The sequence below is a fragment of the Chiloscyllium plagiosum genome, unplaced genomic scaffold (assembly GCF_037043375.1).
Source record: "Chiloscyllium plagiosum isolate Xiang-an unplaced genomic scaffold, Cpla_swu_hap1 HiC_scaffold_4, whole genome shotgun sequence".
In the NCBI taxonomy this organism is placed as follows: domain Eukaryota; kingdom Metazoa; phylum Chordata; class Chondrichthyes; order Orectolobiformes; family Hemiscylliidae; genus Chiloscyllium; species Chiloscyllium plagiosum.
Genome location: NW_028270142.1, coordinates 45969356 through 45994762, shown reverse-complemented (window position 1 = coordinate 45994762; position 25407 = coordinate 45969356). Strand labels below are relative to the sequence as shown.

Below are 25407 nucleotides of genomic sequence, written 5' to 3'. Positions count from 1 at the left end.
TTTCAGCTATGAAGCGAGGCTGGATATGTTGAGATTGTTTTCTTTGGAACAGGGAAGGTCAAGTGCTATAATATTATGCAGGATATAGACAAGATGGATAGAAACCTTTCTTAGTCAAAGGGTCAATAAGAATGGAACATAATTTTAGAGTGAAAGGCAAGATGTTTTGTGGGGATTGGTAGGAAATGTTTTTCACCAAGAACATTGTGGTGGTCTGGAATGCACTGCCTGATATGCTAGTTGAAGCGGGTAACCTCACAACTTTATACAACAGTATGATGAGCACATTAAGTGCCATAACATTCAAGGTTATAGGCCTAGTGTCGGGAAATTAGACTAGTATAGGTAGTAGTGTTTTTGATGATACAGAGTCAATGGGCCAAAGGGTCTCTTCTGTACTGTATGATTCTATAATCATTCTTGTTCTTCTCTGTATGTGAGCAAGGAGGTCTTTGGTGCTGTGCTTGCCTTGTTTTCTCTTGCACAGAAGCTCTGGACTCAATCCCACATTAGGACTTGACGGCTACAGATAGTGTGTCGTAATGTGGCCAATCTGTAAATCATTCAGTAAGAGTTTGAGCATTTCCTATTTAGTCAGACCTCCACATATGTTGATTACAACATCCTCCCATATTAAAAAAACACCACACGTAGATTTTTGCCATGACCAAGTGTCATCTTTGTTCTTAATTATACATATACATGTATTTGGGCAACTTTTTCAGAAAAAAGAAACGATTCATAATCATTTTCAAATAATTCATTTAACACTGAGAAAGAATTCTACCCAAATGAGTGTTATTGTCCCAAACTTCTGTTCAGACAAATAATATTGTGCTGGTTCTTCTGAGGAATGGCTTTTTCATTGGCAGGTAGATCAAGAAGTAGGATGGTCTGAAGTTTGGGGAGATGGAGAGAGAAGCTGGCTGTTGGGAATCTAGTGTACTGGCGCTATGGCTGTGTGTCCAGGGGGCTTTGGGATCAGGTATCTGGACAGATGAGGGGATCAGTCTGAGTGATTGTGCAGGAGGGTTTCAATTTTGTAATTAATCGTGAATTAGAGCAATTTCTAATTCCTATACTTCAATCTCCACTGCTTACAGTAACTCAATTGTTGGATGGAACAGGTTAGTTGGAGAGAGGTGAGAAGGTGGCATTATTCATTAAGAGCATAAACGCTACGATGGAAAGGTTTGCAGTCTATTTCTACATAATTGACTAAAATTGATAGCAGCTGCCAAAATGTTGGACCAACTGGTGCTAGAAAATTAAATGGAAGGAATTCACTCTCCTGAATTAACAACTTTAAATTTGGAACAAAGGGAATTCAACTTTAGGAATGATGGTGTTAAAAACTTTGAGGCATGCTAGAAGAAAATCCCTTCAGTTTTAAAGTTGTTCTCAATTAAGTAATTGCATCATTGCGTATAGCCACTCTAAACTAAAAGCATGACTCATTGTCCATGTTGCTCACATCACTCCAGGGCTCACAGCTGGAAATCAATGAGGGGTCCACAACTAATTCGTAAACCAGCAGACCAACAATGCAAACATGCAACTTTCCAAATGGGAAAAGTAAGGCGTATAAGGATGTAATCATTTCTTTCAATGTTAACTTGAAAGAATTACTTCTCAAATGATTTCAAAATCTTAAGGAATTGATTGGACTTGAGCCATTTCTAATGCATGCAATATTGGCTAAATACAGGAAATAAAAATCATGGGATGGAATTCTTGACATCAGCATAATTAATTCTTATCCCACTACTCTGCATCCCTTTATTTTTTTCTCCTGCCCCAAAGACATTATGGCAGCAGGACTATAGTTCCATAGGTAAAGCTTGATTCGGATGGTCAGACCACAAATTAAGCAAGGAGAGACTGATACAAATGGCTTATTTTCACGTCAATTGCCATGTTCATCTACAAAAAGCCATTAGAACACTAGTACAGTTCAAACCAAAACAAACGTAAACAAGAACAGATTGCATTCATACAGTACCTTGAAAATAGTAAAATGCCATGAGGCACTGCACAGAAGGAATGTTCAACCAAAATTTTATACTGAGCCACATTAGAAGATATTATGAAAGACGACTTTAAACTTGGTCAAACAGGTCGGTTTTAGGGAGATTTTACAAAGGAGGAGTGAGAGGTGGAGTGAAGGCTGGGGCATGGTCAGATAGCTTCAGGCTAAGAATTCCAGAGCTTTGGGCCACAAAAGCTGAAGGACCAGTCACCAATAATAGAGCAAAGAAAAGTGCAAGGGGATGGAACCAAAGAAGCAGAGAGATCTCACAGGGTTGAGAGGTTGGACAACATTATCAGAGAAGGAACAGAAAGGTCATGGATAGATTGTAAAACAAGTGTAAGAATTCATAAATTCTACATAATATGGTTACTGAGTTCAAAAATGGCAAACAAAATTAAGAATTCAGAACAGCGCAGAATTCAGCCCCTTGTGCCTGCTCTGCCATTCAATAAAATCGTAACTGATCTGATTGTGGCCTCAGCTCCATCTTCCTTCCTATTCCCTACGGCCTTTGACTCCCTTGTTAATCAAATCAAGGATCTCATTGAACTTTGCCTTAATAATGTTCAATGACCACACCTGCACAACTCTCTGGGGAAGAGAATTATACAGAACCGCAATCCTGAGAGAGAAAGAATATCTGCTCACTGCCATCTTAAATGGGAGACCTTTGTTTTTAAACAATGACCCCGAGTTCTAGACTCTGTCATAATGGGAAGCACTCTCTCAGTAGCCTCCTTATGAGATCCCTTCAATATCTTAAATGTTTCAATAAGATTACTTCTCATTCTTTGAAACTCCAATGCATACAGGTGCAATCTGTCAAACCCAATCTCCCCTACAACCTAGGAATCAGTTGAGTGAATTTTGTCTAAACTGTTTCAAATAAAATTGTGTCATTTCTTCGATAAAGAGACAAAAGCTGCATATAGTACGTAAGTGTGGTCTTACCAAGACACTGTACAACTGTAACAAAACTTCCCTATTTTATGTTCCATTTCCCTTGTAAGAAATGACAATATTTCACTTGCTTTCCTCATAACTTGCTGTACCTGCATATTAGCCTTTTGTGATTCATATTCCAAGAAACTCAGATCTCTCTGCACCATAGAGCTCTATAATTGATTCCTTTTAAATAATATGCTGCTTTTCTGTTCTTCCTGCTGAAACGGGAAAAATCTCATTTTACCACATTATACTTTGAAATAATGCCTTGGGAACCTTTGGTTAAATAGACAAATTTGACACACATTGATATTGCATTGGAAACATGGCATCTCAGACATGTAGAAATTCCTCACTGCGAAGCAATGGGAGTCACAGCCTAGATTTGGTGCTTAACCTACAATCTTCTAACTCAGAGGCTGAGAGTTTCACACATTGAAATACACCTGGAAGAACATGGATATCACTTGAAAGTAGGATCAGGTGATCCCTTTGGTCAAAACTGGATCAATATTCAGTGTCAACCTTCATATATGAAGAATGATCTGTGTTAAAAAGTCACCATTCTTATGCAACTGAATTTTGGCAAAGTGTCAACACATTTGACAGAGCAAATGAAAGGAGAATGACTTTCTTTCTCATCCTAACTGGCATGTATTTTTGTGGTTTTCCAGTATGATTGGGGAATTGGGGTCACTGGCTTATGGGAGGAGGTTAAAAACAAGTCAGTTCTTATAAATTTTGTTCAGTTTCAGCCAGTTGAAAGAAAAGAGAGGTTTGTTAATGACTGGGTCCAAAGATTTGCTGATTGACAACATCAGTTTACCCCAATGAACAAAGAACATAAAGTGGCTGCTTGGAGGCCACAAATGACAAAAAGAATTTGTTTAGTTCTTGATCTCCACTTTGAGAGTTAATCTTTCACAAAGTATTATGTGACCTTAAATTTTGCAATTTAAATATTGTGAATAATTATTTAAAGTAATAGCTTACAGTTAAAATTCTCATAGCCTCATAATCACATGTTCACTACAGGTCTTTTAAGGGTCTGTATATCTCCATTCAACATGCCACGATTTAATATAAAGTCCCTAGGGTGTAGATATATCTGGTGAAGCCTTTTCACTGCCAGATAATTATGGCACCCAACCTGCTGATTTAATCTATTCTGAATCCAGAGGTGGACTAAATCACTTCTCTGACCATTAAACAAAGATGTTCATGTAAATACTGCCATCACTAAGGGGGTGATGAAGCTTAACTGCACCAGGATCTTAACCTTTGCACTGCACATGACTCAAGCTTTTCTATCTCAGTTCATAAATGTGATTGCAGGTCCATCTTTTGATTCTGCAATTTAATAACTTGGAGTGCTGTCAGTACAGCTTTGAAAAATGGCTCCTATAAAATGTAATGACCTCAATCAGATTGTAAAGATTCACCCACTGAAGATTCGTTCATTTCAAACTAAATGAATTAATGTTGAGCTATGCAGAAGTTCAAGTGGCATTACAACTAATGTAACTCAGTAGTGTAACTGCAATTGAAAAGGGAGTTTTTGGCCTATGATAAGCTGAAATTATACAATAATATGATCAAGATTTATTCTTGGTGAAGTGTTATTCAATTGACCCAGTGTGGGGGCTTGACATGCTATGACAAGAACACACTTGAGGGTAGGGGTTACATGACAATACCGTGTTTAAACAAAGGGACATTACAATTGTTTATCAGCTGTTTATCTGAAAATATGCTATTGCTAATGGATCGATGCTTGAAAAGAAAACATGCTGAGCAGTCAGGAAAAAACAAAAAGAGTGGACAGCTCTTTAAAGGTGTCAACACAGCTATGATGGGCTGAATGCTCTCCTTCTGTGCTACTGGATTCCAGAATGCATATCTATATTATTGGAGTGGACAAGATTCTTTCTGCAGATCTCAGCATATAAATACTGCTGTGCTTTCTGCCAAAACTAACTTTTCAATCTCCCAGCTTGGGAAAGTGAAATCTGAGAGTGTGGAGTCATTTCGTACACATCGCAACAAATGCAATTTACAAAAATAAGAAAACTGAATTATTACAAAAAGCCTTATAAGCAAATGGTTGAGAATTGTCCAGTATGTCCCTACTGAAAATAATATTCTAACTACAAGGAAAGACTGGCCGTTTTAGGCTAACACTCAGAATCATATGGAACAAAATTCTGCACTAGATTCCAATTGGAAACTCCTTGGCCAGGGCAGTAAGGGGTGGCTAACCTCATCAGAAAGGAATTTTGGTAGATATAGTGGTTAATTTCCAATATAGGTAGCAAGAAAGCGCACAACCCTAAAGAACTTCCAACATAAAATTACACATTTCAGGTACTTTCAAATTATTTAATGTTTAAATCACAAATGCAGCCGACAAAAGGAAGTTTCACCATCATGACAGTAATAAGAAAAGATATGCACTACCAGGTAGTGTAGTATTTTCAAGATACTACACACAACCATACAAGAGACCATTCAACACATATGTACTAGCTCTCTGGAAACAGCAATCCAACTGGTCTCACTCACCTGCAATTTCCCCACTGCCCTGCAACGTTTTCCTTTTTAAGCAGAGAACAAATTCTTCTTTGAAAGTCGTTCCTGAATCTGTTTACCCCATCCTTTCAGACAGTGCATTCCAGATCATAACAATGTGCAGAATTTAAAAACCAAACCTCCTCACTTCTCCCTGGCTTTCTGTACCAATTATTTTAAATCTATGCCCTCTTGTTACTGACCTGCTTGCCAGTGGAAACAGTTTCTCTTTATCTATTCTATTAAAGTCCCATATAATTTTGAAAACTGTATGATCTAAATGGTTTGATGATAGAACTTAATAGTCAGCTGGGTGTGTAGAACAATCAATGTTCCAGAAAATGATGTCTTTATCAATGCCGAGACGTTAGTGGTCAATGGCGTATGACATTGTAGGACACGAGGTTTGTGTCATTCACCAGCAGACTAGTAAAACACATTGAGCTACTTCAACAACTTCATCTCATCTGTGTCAGGCAATTTGTTGAAAGCTTAGCTTAGGTGCAAGAAACTTGTAATAAAAATTCATGGAGTTTGCTGAAGAAACAAGACTGCTGGCAGATGAAAGGTCACCCTGCATCTGTGCTAGAGGTCAAGGGGCTGATTCTAATGCCGCATTGGGTTCTATATTTCACATATCACCTTAGCAGATAAAATTTGTGCTGATGCAACTCTTCTCATTCAGCATTTTTTTTTTATTATGTTTAGTAGCGTGCCGGGTGACAATATAAAACTTGCAGCATGATTCCTTTCGCTAGTTTTCACATTGAATGCTGAACGTCAGGAAAATCTGATGTGTGCATTAATTTCTCAGAAAAAAATAAGTGTCCCCTACATGATGGTAGATGTATTTGTTTAGAGTGACATCATGATCAGCATAGATACGGTAGGCTGAAGGGCCTGTTCCTATACTGCACAGTTCTGTGCAGGTTGTAGCATATGAACAAGGGTGCTGCAAACTATAAAAAAAACTCAACAAAGTAATTAAAATAAAAATACTAGTAAGTGCACATCATAAATTCAGTAGGGCTGTTGTGAAATTGGCCTTTCCTAAACAGATAAATAGAGCTGGGCTGTGCTTACTGAATGTTATGAAAATTACTGAATATTTCAAAAGAGAAATGTTGACACCTCAAGCTCCTGGATAGCTGTCCAAAGAAAGGCAGCAACAGATAACAATGGACAAGAAAATAAACACAAATATTTTCAGGGACAAGAACAATGCTAGTTGCTTTTTCAGCACACTCCAACAGCACCACTTTGACAATGACTTCATTTTCAAGCACAATATCTAAACAAGAGGGCGGCAGAGTAGATGCACTGAGTCCACGGCTCATCTGCTCCTGTTGGCTTTCTCTCTCTTTTTTTGGGCTCTTTTCTTTGGCTCTTTTTCCTTTTCTTTTTTCTTAACTTTTCTGGAGAGGGTTGGATGAGGGAGGAGGCTTCTAGCAGTGGTAGCAGCAGTGGCAACACCGGGATGAGCCAAACATGGTTCCACCCCAGCCAGGGGTCCCCTGGCGAGTAAGGAGCAGGTCCCAGGCTGATTCCCCTGGCCTTGACTCACAGGCTCGGCCAAGGCCCCGGGGCCGCAGCTGAGACCATCCGCCTGAAGGAGAGGTGGTGGTCTTGGCGCAGTGTGATGGTCTCCTGGTGTGGCAAACTTGTTCTCGCGTGACGGTCTTGTCCTCGTGTGGTGGTTTTGTCTTGGCATGGCGGTCTTGTCCCAGCGTGGAGGTCTCTTCCTCATGTGAAGTCTTTTTCGTGTTCAGCTTCCAGATGTTTCAGCAGCAAGACTATCCTGGCAGATAGTCTTGTCCAAGAGTGGTGGTTTTGGCCCAGCGTAGTGGTCTTCCTTTGTGGAGGCTTCCAGCCCAACGTTTCAGTGGCCTGGCTTGGCGGTCTTATCCCAGAATGATAGTCCCATTCTGCATTAGCGGTCTCATCCTGGCTGCATCCTCAGAGTACTCCATAGTTTCTTAATCACTTTCTCTGTGCCCAGGCACTCTTAACTGATTTGCAATGAACTTTGTCTTAATTTGATTTTTTCTATTATTATGTGTGACTGCTGTCATTGATACGCTGGAGTGGGGCAACTTATAAAACCCTTCACTGTAATTTTCATGTAAAAATACATGCAACAATAAATTTCTATTCCACATCTGAAGATACATTAATACAGGGTTCATCTTGCTAACATTTCACACATGGCTCCTAACTTCTTTCAGTTGAGGTCTACAAAAAAAGCCCTTAAGTCAAGAGAAGAAAGAATAGAGTGTTTTTTTAATCATGGGATGCAAGGCTATTCGTTATGTGCCCTTTATGGTTTCAATTGTGTAAGTACAGTTAGTACCTGAAAGCGTTAACAGACATCACACAAGTTCAACTCATTAGGATTTAAAGGTCTGTGCCTGAGAGAACCCTGAGTGTATTGTATCAGCTTTATCAGCATTAAGTCTATGTGATTAACAGTAATGGCCACCTACTTTTGTTGAGCATGATATCTCACAAGAGACAATCATGTGTCTTAGAGGCAATGTAACTAAATAATAATTGGGCCTATCTTCTGCTGAAGATGCTGTAAGAGCATTGTTCCTTGCTTGATGATCAGTAGGTTAAATTAATACCAATAAGAAGGATTGATGGCAGTAAATCTATCCAAGGCTTCGCAGTCATCATATTATGCTGGCAGCTCGAGCACTTGACGTTAAAAGTTGGTGACAGCTGTGAGGATTTTGCAATTATAATGGTTTCAATCACTATTTTATTACATTTACATTGGACGCAGCCCAGAGAAGGTTCACCAGAATGATCATGAGTTTGGAGTGATTTTCTTAAGCGCAGATTTTGAGCAGGTTGGGCCTGTACTCATTGGAGTTCAGAAGAATGAAAGGTGACCTTATTGAAAGATCGTTAGGAGCTTGATATGGACAGGCTGTTTCCCCTTGTGTGAGGCTCTAGGACCAGAGGGCATAAGCTCAGAGTAAGGGACTGCCCATTTAAAAAAGAAACAAGCAGGAATTTCTTCTCTAAGAGTTCTGAAGAACTCTGCAATGGGCTGTACAATTGGTTTATTAATTATATTCAAGCTAGACAGAGTTTTCATCTATAAATTAATGATGGGGAATGGAGAAAATGCAAGTAAGTGCAATTGAGCATTATCAGACTAGCCATGCTCGCACAGGATAGCAAAGCAGATTCGATGGGCTGAATGGCCTAATCTTGTTCCTCCGTTTTATGGTTTGACCTGAGAAAACAGTCAAGTCTTTAGTTTAACATCTCATTTGAAAGATGGAACTTCTTACAGTGTACTATTCTGTAACAATATAACCTGATAGTATTATCTTATTTGCTTGTGCTTTGAGGCTTCCCTTGGTTTATAGAAGAACATGAGTATATTTGATCCTACAAACTGACCTCAGTCTCAGATAATGGAGCTTTATTAGTTCTCTTTCAATTTTTATTTTTTTCTGCTACCCAGGTTCATAAAACATCATAATGTAGTTTTAAATTGAAGGAAAAGTGAATTATCTGTGTATAGCAGAAGTACATCAACAGGAACATCCAATTATGAGCAGAACATTTCCTTTAAACAAACATTGCAGATTACATGGAAATACATTGCGATTAAATAAACGTTCCTTTCAAATTAATAGCATGCTAATTAACCAACACACAGCATAATGTAAATATAGATTTTATTTTAATACTTTATGTACACAGACAGAAATTTTTTCAATTTTGCTCAAATTTGAAGTCAGAAAATACGTATTCTGCAACCAACCTTTCAGGCCTTGAGATCCAAATTTTCACCATCCTCTGGGTGAAAACATTTCTCCTCAAAGTGACTGATTGGAAAAATGTTTAATTACATTTAATTCCGAGAAAAATATCTCTAATTATTCAGTTAAAAGGAGAAATTCTTTCCCTTTCCCCTACCTACCATGCCCTCTGTTCCATCCATATAAAATGGCACAAAACATTGTTTCTTTCGAAAGTATTTAAGATCTCCCTACTGGTACTAAAAATTTACAAGATGGAATTTCCACTGCAGGCTCAACTGCTGATTTTGCAAATAATTCACAAATTGTGATGGTTTTAATATTTTTCATTAAAAAAATGCAACTTCAATAAAACACTTGATATGGTTATGATCCCAGCTGATGGTACTGCCAAGCAGGTCATATCACAGAATGAATCCTAGCTTGATAGATCTTTTCTGTTACTCAACCTACTAGTTAGCCATTGGAACACATTCACACTAGGTTGCATACTTTTCTTTACCAACCAATGTTTATTACACAAAAGAAGAATAAACTAAACCAACTAAACTAAAACTAGCTAAATATAGAAAGCAGTTAGAATATCTTTAATTGCAAAGTAAACGAAGTTGCAATCTGCATTCAGACAGTTTTCATTACAAAAACTCAAGTCCAAGAAAATTACACTCATTTCCATTCCTAAAGTCTATTTAATGGACTGTTTACAAATACTTTGCCTTGGTTGGAACCAACAATTGATGAGTCCTTTCAGAGTTGCTGACACAAGCCTTCTGAAATCAGACTGCCTAAATTTCTTAGTTCTAACTTGCAGATTTCCAACCAAACTCTTCCTGGTTTGGAAGCTTTACAAAATAAACCATTCTGTTAAGGTGACTTGCTCTTTGAACTGCTACCAACTCCCTTTAGGACAGAAACTAAGCTTGTTTCGGAACAATATCCTAGTGCTTTTGGAACTGAATTACCAAACTTGCTCAAACCTAGATTCTGCTGAATGGAAAACAAAGCTTAAATCTTAAGTGTAAAATGTTAAATCATCTGAAATCAGAATATCTTAAATGTTTTCTTTACCTGTCATAATCCCAAGAATATAACCTCTATTTATTAACACGGTGACGAGTGGTGTGCCACAAGGATTGGTGCTAGGTCTTTTCCCTGGGGTGGAGGAGCCCAGAATTAGAGGGTATAGATGGGAAAGATTTAAAAAGGCCCAAAGGGGCAACTTTTTCACACAAAGGGTGGTGCGTGTATGCAATGAGCTGCCAGAGGAAGTGTTGGAGGCTGGTACAATTACAACATTTAAAAGGCATCTGAATGGATACATGAATAAGAAGGGTTTAGAAGGATATGGGCCAAGTGCTGGCAAATGGGACGAGATTAATTTAGGATATATGGACAGCAAGGATGAGTGGACCAAAGGGTCTGTTTCCATGCTGTACATCTCTATGACTCTATGATCTCAGGGATTTGCAGTCAGTTGCTTTCTGTAGAAACAACCAACTCCCATCTGTCTCTACTTTAAAACCCAAATTCCAAAAATAATATTAGTATTAATAAATTATACCCCTTTCATCACAGACATATTTAAGAGTGGTAAGTAGACACAGTTGGATTAAGACAACTAAAAACAGCATTATCAAAAGATAAACATTTCAAATCAATATCTGACTTTAAATTATTGAGTGAATTTCAAAAAATGTGAACTACTTTTTAATTAAAATAACCTTACAAAAATGTAACTATTACCATTCTTGTGCCCAAAATACCAAGCCTGATAGTTTATAAATGAGCTCAGTTAGCGGAACCTCCCAATACTGATGAATTGACGCTGGGCACCTGGCTTGTTGGTGGGGTCCCCACTTTTTAACACAGTGATATTAAAAGTAGTGGAACCTATCACAACCACTTGAGTTACACTGATTGTAATTTGAACTTAAAATTCCGTGGTTTTTTGTGCCAATTAGTCAACTTTGGATGAAACGTACTGAAGTAGTAGTGTCTGTGCGTTTCCTGTCCAGCACACATCACAGACTTACTATGGTGCAGGAAGCAGGTATTTGACCCATTGTGTTTGGGCACCTTTGTTGACTGCCAACCTCCTGCCTTTTCCCTGTCACTCTGCACCTTGTCTCTATTTAAATAATCAGCTAATACACTCTTGAATGCCTTGAATGAACTGCCTCTGCCACACTTCCAGGCAGTCGATTCCAAACCTGAATCACTATGTAAAACGGTTTCCTTCTTTTGCAAGTCACTTTAAACTTGCTCTTAATAAGCTTATGAATGGAAAAAGACTCTCCCTATCTACTCGGGTCAGATAGAATTGAAGATAACACATCAACTCAAGGTGTCTACCAATGCCGCATTTGCATTGCAATGATATTTGCGACGGAAATAAAATTAGCAGTGCCAGGAACTGCATCAAGGAGGGAATGAACTCTAGAATGACAGTCTCAAAGGGCAATCATGATTTTGAAAGCTTGTATCACACCTCCTGATAGTCTTCTCCTTTCCAAGGAAAACAATTCCAACTTGTCCCAGGTATCCTCAACTAAAGATTGTCATTGCTGCAACCTCATGAAAAAAACATTGTTTATTCAATCTTCTCCATATTGAATTCTGGGGAAGTTCATTACAAACATTCTGCCAGCTTTACAAATACTCATTAAACATTACTCTTGTTTCCTGTTCCTCAGCTATATCGATACTGTTCCTTTTATTCACTGGGCTATAACACTTCTCACAAGTTTATGTGGCACTGTGTTAAATACCTTTTGCAAGTCCATGTGCATCACAACATCATCATGATCAACCCTTTGTTTCCTGTTGAAAAAACTCCAGCAGATTAGTTAGACGCGACATTTTTCTTAAATCCGTGTGGCTCTTCTGAATTAACTCATGTTTTTCCATGCAACTATGAATTCTATCTAGAATAGTTTAGATTAGATTATATTCCCTACAGTGTGAATACAGGCCCTTCGGCCCAACAAATGCACACCGACCCTCCGAACAGCAACTCACCCAGACCCATTTCCCTCTGACTAATGCACCTAACACTATGGGCAATTTAGCATGGTCAATTCACCTGACCTGCACATCTTTGGACTGTGGGAGGAAACTGAAGCACCTGGAGGAAACCCACGCAGACAGGGGGAGAATGTGCAAACTCCACACAGACAGTCACCAAAGGCTAGAATCGAACCTGGGACCCTGGTGCTGTGAAGCAGCAGTGCTAACCATGCCGTGTTTCTAGAAGTTTCACCACCATTGAAGTTAAACTGACTGGTCTATAATTGCTTGGCTTATCTTTATTACATTGTTTAAACAAGGGCATAACATTTGCAATTCTCCAGTTCCCTGTCATCACCTCTGACCCCAAGGAAAATTGAAAGATATCGTCAGTGTTTCTGCCATTTCCACTCTCACTTTCTTTCAAAATGCTTGGATACATTTCATCTTGTCCTGATGCAACATCAACTTTAAACATTGACAGCTTATTTACTACCTCCCCCTTATCAATTTTAAACCATTGTAGTCACTGAGTTTCCTTCTCTATCACCATGTCTGCAGCAGCATCTGCTTCCTTGGTAAACTCAGTTGCAAATTTGACACCTCAGCTACGTCTCCCTGTAAAAATCCCCTTTTTGATCCCTAGTCTTTCTTCCTCCTTTACTACTCTTACTATTGTAGTACTTACAGAGACTTGGGATTTGCCTTTATATTAGCGACTGATCTTTTATTTTCATAATTTCTCTTCACTTCTTTTATTTGTTTTGTTATCTCCCTTTTCTACTTCTGTATTCAGCTAAGTTCTCAATTGTATTTTCTACCTGACATGTCATGAGCATATATTTTCTTCTTTAACTTATCTCCTTCATCATCCTGGGAGCTCTGGATTTGTTGTTCTATTTTTGACTGCTCAAGTAATATACTTTGACTGTGCCCTAATCCACCTCCTCTTTGAAGACGGCCCATTGCTTGGTTACTGTTTCTCCTAACCACCCCATCACCAACTCCAACCTCCTGCCCCTTGCAACGCGCAGCCCTCCACTCCCTGTGCTCCAACCCCAATATCACCATCAAACTAGCAGACAACGGGGGCACTGCGGTAGTTTGGCACACCAACTTCTACACTGCTGAAACCAAGCGCCAACTCACAGACACCTCCTCCTACTCTCCCATCGACCATGACCTCACCTCCCAACACCAAACCATCATCCACAACCTCATCACCTCTGGGGATCTCCCATCCACAGCCTCCAACCTCATTGTCTGAGAACCCAGCACCGCTCGATTCTACTTCCTACCAAAGATTCACAAACCTGACTGCCCCGATTGACCCATTGTCTCTGCCTGCTCCTGTCCTTCTGAACTCATCTCTGCCTACCTGTCCCCTTTAGTTCAGGAACTCCCCATCTACGTTTGGGACATCACCCATGCCCTTCATCTCCTCCAAACCTTTCATTTCCCCGGTCCCCCTATGCCTTATCTTCACCATGGACAACCAGTCCTTGCACATATCTATCAGCCACAACGAAGGCCTCCAAGCCCTCAGTTTCTTCCTCTCACGTTGTCCCAATCAGTACCCTTCCACTGACACTCTCATCCGCCTGGCTGAACTGGTCCTCACCCTTAATAACTTCTCCTTCTAATCCTCCCACTCCTCCAAACCAAAGGGGTAGCCATGGGCACCAGCATGAGCCCCAGCTATGCCCACCTTTATCGGTATGTGGAACAGTCCATCCTCCGCTGCTACACCAGCACCACTGTCCACCTTTTCCTCCGCTATATCAATGGCTATATCGGCACTACCTCATGCTCCCACGAGGAGGTTGAACAGTTCATCAACTTCACTAACACCTTTCACTCCGACTTCAAATTCACCTGGACCATCTCAGACACCTCCCTCCATTTCCTGGATCTCTCCATCTCCATCTCCAGTGACTGACTAAACACGGACAACTACTATAAATCCACCAATTCCCATAGCCACCTGGACTACACCTCTTACCACTCTGCCTCCTGTAAAAATGCCATCCCTTATTCCCAAATCCTCTGCCTCTGCTGCACCTGTTCCCAGGATGACTATTTCCACCTTAGAAAATCCCAGGTGGCCTTCTTCTTCAAAGAACGCAGTTTCCCTCCCCAAGTGGTCGACGATGCCCTCCAGCAATCTCCTCCACTTTGCCCTTGAATCCCACCCCTCCCAACGCAACAAGGACAGAACACCTCCAGTCCTCACCTTCCACCCCACCAACCTCTGTATACATCGCATCATCTTCTGCCATCTACAAACAGACCTCCCCATGAGGAAAATATTTCCCTCTCTGTCCCTATCAACATTTCAGACAGACCATTCCCCCCACCAGCCCACACCCCATTCCTGGCACCTTCCCCTGCCACTGCAAGAAGTGCAAAACCTGCACCCACACCTCTCCCCTCACCTCCATCCAAGGCACCAAAGGATTCTTCCACATTCAAAAGAAATTTCCCTGTACTTCCACTAATGTCATCTACTGTCTCTGTTGCACCCAATATGTCTTCTCTACATCGGGGAGACAGGACACCAACTTGCGGATTGTTTCAGAGAACATCACTGGGACACCCACAAACCAACCACACCACCCCGTGGCTGAACACTAACTCCCCCTCCCAACTCCATGAGCACATGCAGGTCCTAGGCTTCCTCCATCACCAAACCCTAACCACCCGACGTCTGAAGAAAGAATTCCTTGGGACCCTGCAACCACATGGGATTAATGTGGATTTCACCAGTTTCCTCATTTCACCTCCCCCCACCTTATCCCAGTCACAAGCCTCCAACTTGGCACCACCCTCTTGATTAGATTCCCTACAGTGTGGAAACAGGCCCTTCAGCCTAACAAGTCCACCTCCGAAGAGTAACCAACCCAGACCCATTTCCTTCTGATTAATGCACCTAACACTACAGGCAATTTAGCATGACCAATTCACCTGATCTGCACATCTTTGTGACTGTGGAAGGAAACCGGAGCACCCAGAGGAAACCCATGCAGACACGGGGAGAATGTCCAAACTCCACACAGACAGTTGCCCGAGGCTGGAATTGAACCTGTGTCCCTGGTGCTGTGAGGCAGCAGTGCTAACCACTGAGCCATCGTGCCGCCCCTACTGTCTTTAGTATTTCACATCTACCCGCTCCAACCTACTCTCCATCCGATCACCTCCTCCCCCATCTTCATCTACCTATCGCTTTTTCAGCTACCTTCCCCCCAGGCCCACCCCCTCCCATTTATTTCTCAGACCCCACCTGGCCACAAACCTCTTTCCTGATGAAGGGCTTATGCCCGAAATGTCGACTCTCCTGCTCCTTGGATGCTGCCTGACCTGCTTTGCTTTTCCAGCACCACACTCTCGACTACTGTTTCTCCTGCCAACTTCTGGTTCCAATTTATCCAACTCAGCTTGGTTCCCGACCTATAGAAGTCTGTTCTCCACCTGGTGATTATTCTTACTCTAGATGGTTCACTGTCATTTGCGACCAAAATCCTAAATCTTGTAACTTAATTATCACTTAAGTGAGCTCTCACTGACACTTGATTTACGTGGCCCGCCTTATTCCCAAGAACTAGACCTAGCAGTGTCTCCTTTTTAGTTTGACTGGATGCACACTGCTGCAGGAAGTTCTCCTGAATACGTTCCAACAACATTAACCCTTCACTGCCTGTCAGAAGTCTGACATATGCACACACTTTATTCTATTATGCAAAGACCTAGAACTCTCTCTAAAACTGAACAGCCTAGAACAATATCTATCTGGGCTTAAAACTGACCACAGTGTGTCTATCATATTACTGCCAATGTTACTCATGGATCACAGTCAAAATTACTACCAGGTTACAACTTTTACTCTTTGTACCAGACCACAGGGAAAAAAAATGAGGCAAATTCATTCCCTCTTGATCTTTCACCATGTACAGACAAGAGTTGTGCAGCTCTTCTCATGACAACGAGACCAGAAACAGAGCAGAATAGGACTCAGACTTAACTTTTGTGGTAATGAATGATATTAATTTGTAGCACTGAGTAAGGTAACAGCGATGAAAGTCTCACTCAAGAAAGAAAGACCTATGAAATTCTTAACAGGACCCAATCAACAAAATCTGAAAACAAACCAGACCCTGATGTCTGTAACCTTTACCAAGACATTGCAATATATGTTTTGATGATCCATTGTTCAGCCTGTCTGATGGTCCATCCTAAGTAAATTAGCTTCATGAAAATCAAGTTGGTTCTATAATGAGTGGACAAATATTGCTCCACATTACAAATTGGTGAAATTGAGAGGTACCTCCTTTCTTTTTCGTTATAGAGAAAAATAGAATGAAAAACCTTCACTATCTATTAAATGGATGGGTATATAGAATACAGCAGACAGTACAAGTATAGCAAAAGTAATAATAAAACCTGAGCTGTTGATACAATATTTGAGATGCATCCTTTGTAAATGTAGTCCTTTGTAAAGTGACTTTACATTGACTTACAATGACACAGTGGCTCAGTGGTTAGTACTGCTGCCTCACAGCACCAGGAACCCAGGTTCAATTGCACCCTTGGGCAGCTGTCTGTGTGCAGATAGTTGCAAATTCTCCCCATGTCTGCGTGGAATTCCTCTGAGTGCTTGAGTTTTCTCCCACAGTTCAAAGATGTGAAGGTTAGGTGGACTGGCCATGCTAAGTTGCCCAGTGTCCAGGGATATGCAGGGCAGGTGAATTAGACATGGGAAATGCAGGGTTACAGGAATAGGGTAAAGGGGGTGGGTCTGGATGCGATGCTGTTCAGAGGGGTGGTGTGGACTCGATGGGCCGAATTGTCTGCTTTCACACTGTAGGGATTCTATGATTCTAGATATCAGTGTCACTGCTAGTATTGGCACACACTGGGTGGAATTTAGTGCTCGCTGGGAAATTCTGAAGGTGGTGAGTAGGCATGGTAATTGGATGAAATGGTGTCAGTCAGAGATCATGCTGTTTCTGCCCTAAATTAAGTTCAGGCCAGGAAGACTTGTGAATGGACCTCCTGCCTAACCTTCAATTGTGGGTCCATCCTACTATCACTAGTGAGGCATACAGAAACTCTAATGAAACATGGGCTCTGTGATGGATAGGGGGTGCTGGTCTCCTCCAAAAGCATTTAGTATATGAGTACGTGATCAACGAACCTGGCAAGGAGGAGGGTAGAATCGCTGAGAGGCTCCCCCATCAACCCTTGCCCCCATCTCCTGTGATCCCTATCCCATCTTCACTCACAAACTGTACATTTCAGTGACCCCAAGCCTCTGGTTGGTGTGATCTGTGACTACTGCTCTCTTGATGGGCTTGCCTGCAGTGCACAGCTGCCAGCCTCTTGATTGTTCCCCAGTTCTCGGGGGCAGGATGTCCATCTCCTTGATCCCAGGGAAGAACCACCATTCACCACTCAAGTGCCTGAGAAGTCTTTAATTCAGTGTGCCTTCCCTGAAGGAGGTAATGCAGAGCTCTTGTCAACATTCCAGCCACTGGGTAAGTTCCTTATACTCCATGTGACTGTACTAAGGTATGTAATAATTTACACTTACAATTCAGTTAAAGTATTTTGAATTTTGGCACTATTTAGAAGTTGTGCAATAAATGAGCAGCACACAAACATGGTGTAAACATTAACTGTAAGATTTTAATTATCAGCTATGCAGTTTGAATACAGTACTGCCAGCTGCTGTTCCCCAAATAATGGCAGCTGCTCATATACATTTAATGGGAAGCCGCTAGACTGTATCGGAAAATTTTTCCTCTGTAAAATGTATGTTTTACAACTTAATAAGCTGTCTGTGCATTATTTAAATTTCTAAAATAACTTTTTTTGAGCTCCTTACATCACATCCAATCATCCCATTTTCTTACAGACAATGCCCTAAATTTGAAATAGTACTCTATTGGCATAATGGAATCCATGCCATTGGTCAAAGCATTTCTGTGTGAGTAGTATTTATTAATATATGGAAATATATTGAGAGAGATTAAAATTCATACCCAATATTGTGTGAACATTCCTGCCTTGAAATCATTTTTTGAAGAGGGAAGGAGAGTGGGAAGATGGGATCAAGGGAGACAAAGATGAGGAAGAGGCAACAACAACATTTTAATAGTGCCTTCAACTCAGTTAAACCTCCTAAGGTCCTTCACAGGAGCATTATCGAACAATATAATGGGAATGGAAATGAAAGGTTAGCAGGAGGAGGAGGAGGAGGAGGAAAGCAAATGAGGACAGGGGGCAAAACCACAAGAGGGACAGGGAGATGGAAAGAAGACAGGAAAGGGAAGAGAAAGAAGAGGAAGCAGAGAAAGAGTAACAAGAAGAACACAAATACGTGAAAAAAGACATTGATTCATTTTCTCAAACTTTATATGGACTCAGGAGTTGAATAATGGAAACAGCACTGCAAAATGCACACATTATTATGATGCTCCTATTTAATAAAGCAGAACATTGTTCAAGATCAGAAATGATCAAGGTTTATACTGGCTACCGAGCAAATATTGTATTTTTTTGTTTAGAAGTGACCTTAATGCCCCTCATCAGTAAAATTAAATCAATACTATGAGACTTTGCAACATCACAGCATCACTTTTTCTGCAGTTATTCTTTTGAGACAAAGTGCTTTCATTGGAAAACCTCTCCCAGTGAGATTTTCTTTTGGCTGGGGTATCAAATGCTTCTATTTTCTCTTCAGCAGCCTTCAGTTATTCATCACTGAGTCGGCAAAGACCGAATGATGTACTTGTAGAAGCCCCATAATGTGATGCTGAGCAGTCTGGTGATTCTCCTTGCTGTCTTACCCTGGGGATTACTGCTAGGCCCTACTGCTTGCACAATACTACAGCTGAGATCAACAGCCTATTGAGCACAGAGCAGCCAAACCCGTGTATCCGGACATGGGGAGGCAGGAAACTTGGTGATCCCACCAAATGCACCAACCGCAGCTCAATATCAAGCCAATGGGGCCAAAATTTCTCAAACTGTAAAACAGTGATTATTTTTCAAACATGTAGAGTGAGCTGATTGGGAAGAAACTTTAATGAACGCACAGTGTTTGCTAATTCATTCAAATATTTTCAGTTGCACTGATCGCAGTGCTTGAAAATTAATTTTCATCACATATATTTGTTGTGAAATGCAATTAGTACAAAGTACTTTTCTCCCAAGCAAACTCTTTTTTTTCTACAAGGAATTTTTCCTCTTTGCTCCTGATTAATTCTATCCCTTGGTTAAGAAACTGGTCAATCATTTCTGCACCACCTGTGGGACCTTCCTGTTCAAAAATCATTGTCATGTTTGCCTACCTAACAAGTCATTTCATTTCAAACTATTTCACTGCAGATGAAGTGATCAGAGATATGATGCAATAATACATCGTTCTTATGTTCAATTTCTACCAGGTGTCAATATTCACTTGAAATATTTCAAATGCCTTCCTGTCTTCCTACTGACCTCTCATATGCTGACAAGATATTCAGAAACATATTATTTATCATTTATACCAACACCACAGGATAGTCATCTACTCTATGTGAGATACAAAATTTATTCAGCTGTTGTGAGATAGCAACCTGCCCAGAACTATTTTCAACAAGGTACCGACAGCTGTAAAATAATCTGAAGAACAGCTGCGTGTGCCACTCAGCTCTAGTGAGTGCTATCTGTAACCATAGCAACTCACACCTAATCACTGTCCAACTTCACAACAATTCAATCCGTGCAAGAAAAGAGACCAGCAGAAAGTCAAAATTTTTCCAGCTGTCTAGAGTTACAAATTTAACTAAATATTATGAACATGGAACAGCAAAAGGGTGAGGACAATTGTGTTATCTTGAGTGCAGGAAATTAAGGGGTTATTTATGATTAAAAGAATGACAAGAGAGACACAGAGATGAGTAGAGCATAATAACCTACTTTCTCTGATGGAGGAAGTCCAGTACAAAGAGACATAGCCTTAAAATTAGAACTGGCTGTTTAGAGGTAATACCAGGAAACATTTCATACAAAGGGTTGTGGAAATGTACTTCCTCACACAAAAGCTGTTGAGACCAAGGCAAGGAGAAAAGGCAGAGGGGTTGGTGATCAACTATAAATTTATAAAATGATAGATTTTAATTAGGCAAGGGTACTAAAGGTTGTGGAACTAAGGTGGGTACGTGAACTTTATCTGTAGATCAGGAGTGATCAGATTGAATGATGGACAAGTATTGTGGCCTGTTTGATGTTTTAATGAAATATATTGGACTCTTGGAGCAATTCCTGATGAAGGACTTAAGCCCAAAACGTCGATTCTCCTGCTCCTCAGATGCTGCCTGACCTGCTGTGCTTTTCCAGGACCATACTCTCGACTCTTGGAGCAATGTATAACATTTTGTTGATTGCTTGCAGCAGAGACATAGAGGATTCATGGGCATTCTACCAGTTTCCTTAACAAATTATACTTCATAACTTTCTATGCATAGTCCTGCACGTATCATCACACTGAAGTTAATTATTATCACTTTAGACTTGAGTTCCTTTTTGGAATTATGTTACTGAAAGAAATGAGTTATTATAAAAGACAAAATCCATCGTAAAGGCAGACCTCCAAATCTTAAAAAGAATCAATGTGATTTCTTATCTGACTCTTTCTATACTTCACAAAAGAATAAATATGATCATCTTCCTTTCTCAGTTGGGGTTACATACTTCCCTTATGTTGACTGCAAATAGCATTCACAATACAAACTGCAACTATAAAAATAAACGCAAATGCTAAAAAAATCCAAAATAAAGAACAGAAACAGTTGGAAATGCTGTTAAGTGTCTGAAAGACAAGGCTTGGTCAACATCTCAGGAGAAGTACTTTATCAGTATGTCTTGATACATGGTCATGAGTAAAATGATAATTGCTGTTTTTCCTTCATATTGTGAATGACTCAGTATTAACTTCCCGTCTCTTCTGTTTATTTGTAATTTCTCACTCTTCATTTGTAATTGATCACCACATCTACAAATATGTTCAGGTGCTGGGTTATTGATGAAATTCACAAAAGAACACTTTTAATACCATGGTCTGGTTTTCTCCCTTGTCTTTCCTTTTTAAAGTCAGAAGGCAAAAGACAGCAAGTTATATATGTCCAATAGGTTTATTTGAAATCACACTCTTTTGGGGTGCTGTTCCTTCGTCAGGTGAAGTGGAGGGAAGCGCACAGGCCCAGAATGTATTTACAGAGAGATAATGGCAAGCTGATGGTGTATAACTTCTGGGCCTGTGCGCTTTCCTTCACCTCACCTGATGAAGGAGCAACACTCCGAAAGCTTGCGATTTCACATAAACCTGTTGGACTATAACCTGGTGTCATGTGACTTCTGACTTTTCAGTCCAGTCCAAAACCAGCACCTCCATATCATGGTTTCCTCTTTAGCTCTTTGCTGAGAAAAAGGTATGACTTCTCCCTGGTCTCCCATCCAAGGCACTTTTCATATGATATTCTTGACAATGGTACTGGCAAGCCACTCCACTATCACAGGCAAAGTCAACACCCTTCTGAATCTTTGCAAATGGCAGATTGTTGGATACAGGTCAGGTATAGAAACAATTCCTTCTCACCAACCAAAGGATACTGAGGCTAATTTTGGCATCTCTACTGCTCCCCTGTTGAAATCGGCCAGCTCACCACGGACATATGGTCAAACTTGATACGTTTTCAATCACATGCCTCAACTGCTTGATAAATAACAGTCTGGTTATTCTGATGGACATACAGCCATGGAGCAGTGCAAGCTGGGCTTGTGAGTTAGGACCTGCAAAATCCCAGTCACAGAAGAAATTGAATATTTTAATGGACAATTCCTCTGCATCTGGAAACTTGATACATCTCTTAATGTTGGAGAATTCTCTTCACTTCAGTTAACAAGGAAAACCCAGGAAAAGTTAGACAATTAAAATCCCAGTCCCATTCCTGGGTAATTATTTAACTGACTCTCTAACATGCTGAACAACACTACCTCACACCCCTGACAGCAAACTACATCCTCCAACCAGACCTTGCCAATCCCATAAGATTATATTCTGCTGCCCAGGGAATCTAACATAGACCCCACTGCTGGTCTGAACCTCGAGACTCAACAGACCACAACTGCATACCCTAATGCTGGCCCCAACAAGCCCCATTGTCTACCAGCCTTGACAGCACGCACCCACCATCCTTGATATATTTCTCTCCCACCATCTGCAACAGCAACTCCCCCATGCTAACATACCCATTCTTCCTCCAATCTACCCTAAGCACTCCATCAATTAGCCAGCACATTACCCAGGTGGCACCATTTGTTACTGACAATCTACTTAACTGGTACCTTACCCACCTAGCATCCTTATCCCTTCACCAGCTGCCACCCCAACACTCACCTTACAAACAACCTTGACACAGCAGATGTCAGAGTGTCCGACTGGTGCTGGATATTTAAAATTCAGAGTACCACACATTGGCTGCTGCAAAAAGGAGTATGGTTTGACTTCTCTTGATTATCCAGCACTGTGGAAAACTGTGCTTTTTTAGATAGGCTCTGCATTTCTGCAGGAGCCAGGATAGGAATTCACAGATAGAAAGGTAAAGCTCAGCTCTAACATTAAAAACTAGCAGAGTGGCAATCTGACCATGATTACCATTCTTTGGAGTACACAAGCCAAGCTTTAAGTCATGGGGAGAGTCCCAGGATGACATGTGAACTAAATGGTCACACTGTCACCGATTATAGTTTTAATGTCACAGCACAGCTTGAATCAATAGGTCTACCATAGAAATCAGTATAAAATGTAAGGGAGACAGTACCGAATATATCAACTATTTTTAAGTTATACAACTCTTCTTGATATATATTAACAACTTGGACTTGAAAATTCAGGCTATAATTTCTAAGTTTGCAGATGATGCAAAGGTCAGAAGATGGTAAAGAGTGAGGGTTGAAATTAACAAACAGCATAGGATGGTGAAATGGACGGATGGAGTTTATTGGAAGGGAGTGTAAATTAATACATTGCAGTAGGCAGAATGAGGAGAGGAAATATAAACTAAAAATGATTCAATTTAAACGAAGTCCAGAAAACAAGATATGAGGGGATGTTTGAGCATAATCCCCTTGAGGGGGCAATGAAAATTAAGCATGCTGTTAAAAAATGCTATGAATCCTTGGCTTTTTAAATAGAGGATCGGAGTATTAAAAAAACCCTTTTTTAGACTGGTTGAGACACAGCTAAAGTGGTGTGTTCAGTTCTGAGCGTCACAATGTGAAGGTCGCAGATAGGATGCAGGTTTTGCTGCTGGGAATGAAAAGATTGTAATCATAGAGAGACCACAGAAGCTGGAGTTATTCTCATTAGAATAGACAAGGTTAAGAAGAGATTTAACAGAGGTAGTCACATTTATGACAAGAGAATTGAAACATTTGTGATCCAATGGGGTGGATAAATTTGGGAACTTAGGTGAGGGACAATTTGCGGGGAGGAGATCATGTAATGAAATCTTCATGATTATTTCCAGCAGAGTTGACAATCCTCAAATCGTATAGGTAATTAAGTAACAGATTTTAATTAAAACATTACGTTTGTAATGAAGACGTTAAAAGTGCATAGTGGACAATCAAAGTGGACAGAGTAGGAAAATGAGTACTTCAGATATAAACTTTCACTAAATCATTATCTGCTGTCTATCTCCAAGGTATATTTATTGAAAATAAATCAGCATATAGACATTTTGTGGGCTTCTTTTCCTATCTCTATTCTAAATTTTGATTTAAAAATGTAACTATGCCAAGTCCCAAATCAGTGATACTGTTTCATTTCATTAGGCATAAAGTAGCACTGGTCTTTCATAATTGATATTCAACTCGAGTAATCAGAATTGCTTTCAGCATGTTAGAAGCAGTTTGAGACTGAATGGAAATTATAAAGGGTAGATTTAGGTAGGTAGTAAATCTTAAAATAAATGCATCCTCCAAAAGTTATTGGTGTGTCAGGCAATCTAATAGGAAAAATCAGAATCAGAGTCCGACTTATTTTGCTGATGTTATTACTGGGCACTTTAGTCTTTCCTGCTGAATTGCCCTCTTTCCCACTTAATCTATGATCTGCAATGGGACTTGGCATTGAAACAGGTTTACTGTATTGCTCTCAGGAATTGTTCGGGTTCCTGTTAAGAGGAATAGCATGAGTCAATTCTTACCCCCTCCTTAATACACTTCCAGAATGCACAGACTGTAGTTGATACGTCAAAAAAAAAAGACAGAACCATGACCATTCCTCTGCATTTTTGGAAACTTTTGGGGTTGTCACAGACGTGTGCCAAACTGGTCATGTTAGCTCATTATTTCACAAAGTGGGGCCGACTGGGAGCTCCAAATTCATTTTGAGGCCAAGTTCTACCTGCATCCAGATGAACAATGTCAAAAGCAATGCTACAATTGGTGAGAGTAAAATATACATCATTTTATATAGCTGTTTCCCTCGGACATCTAAAAGTGTCTCTGTCTTAAAGTTCATAAAGTACGTTTTGAAGTGTACTCACTATTATAAAGTAAGAAATATTGCAGCCAATCTGCGATTAATAAGGTTCCACAAACATCAACATGTTAGCAACTAAAGAAAAGTTTTGGTAATGGTAATTGAAAAATAAATATTCGTCAAATGACCGAGGTGATCCCTCCATCCCTGCCCAGTTTTCCTTCTTTTAAATTCACTCAGAGGGCAGAAAGGATCAAGGTTTAATGTCTTATCAGAACTGCACTGGGAGAGTCAGCCTCGATTTTGTACTCAGATCTCTGGGGCTGGACATTAACTACTACTTTCTGACTCAGAGCTGACAGTCCTACCTACTGAGCCGCAGCTGACAGCAAGACTCTGAGATGCAATGAGTCTGTGATTGGTGCTACACAAGTTAAAATTTTACTTTGTTTAAAGTAGCTGTTACAGAGACTTTGAGAAGTAAGGGACTGCATTACTCATCAGACTACTTAGCCTCTGTCTTGCTCTTGTAGCCAGACTGTTGAGAT

The 25407-nt window shown here is 40.3% G+C and overlaps 1 protein-coding gene across 3 annotated transcripts in view; it reads right to left on the bottom strand.

The window, feature by feature from the left end:
* The window catches only part of LOC122549216 (zinc finger protein 407), a 525130-nt gene that overhangs the window by 44590 nt on the left and 455133 nt on the right, over positions 1-25407 (bottom strand). The window lies entirely within an intron of this gene.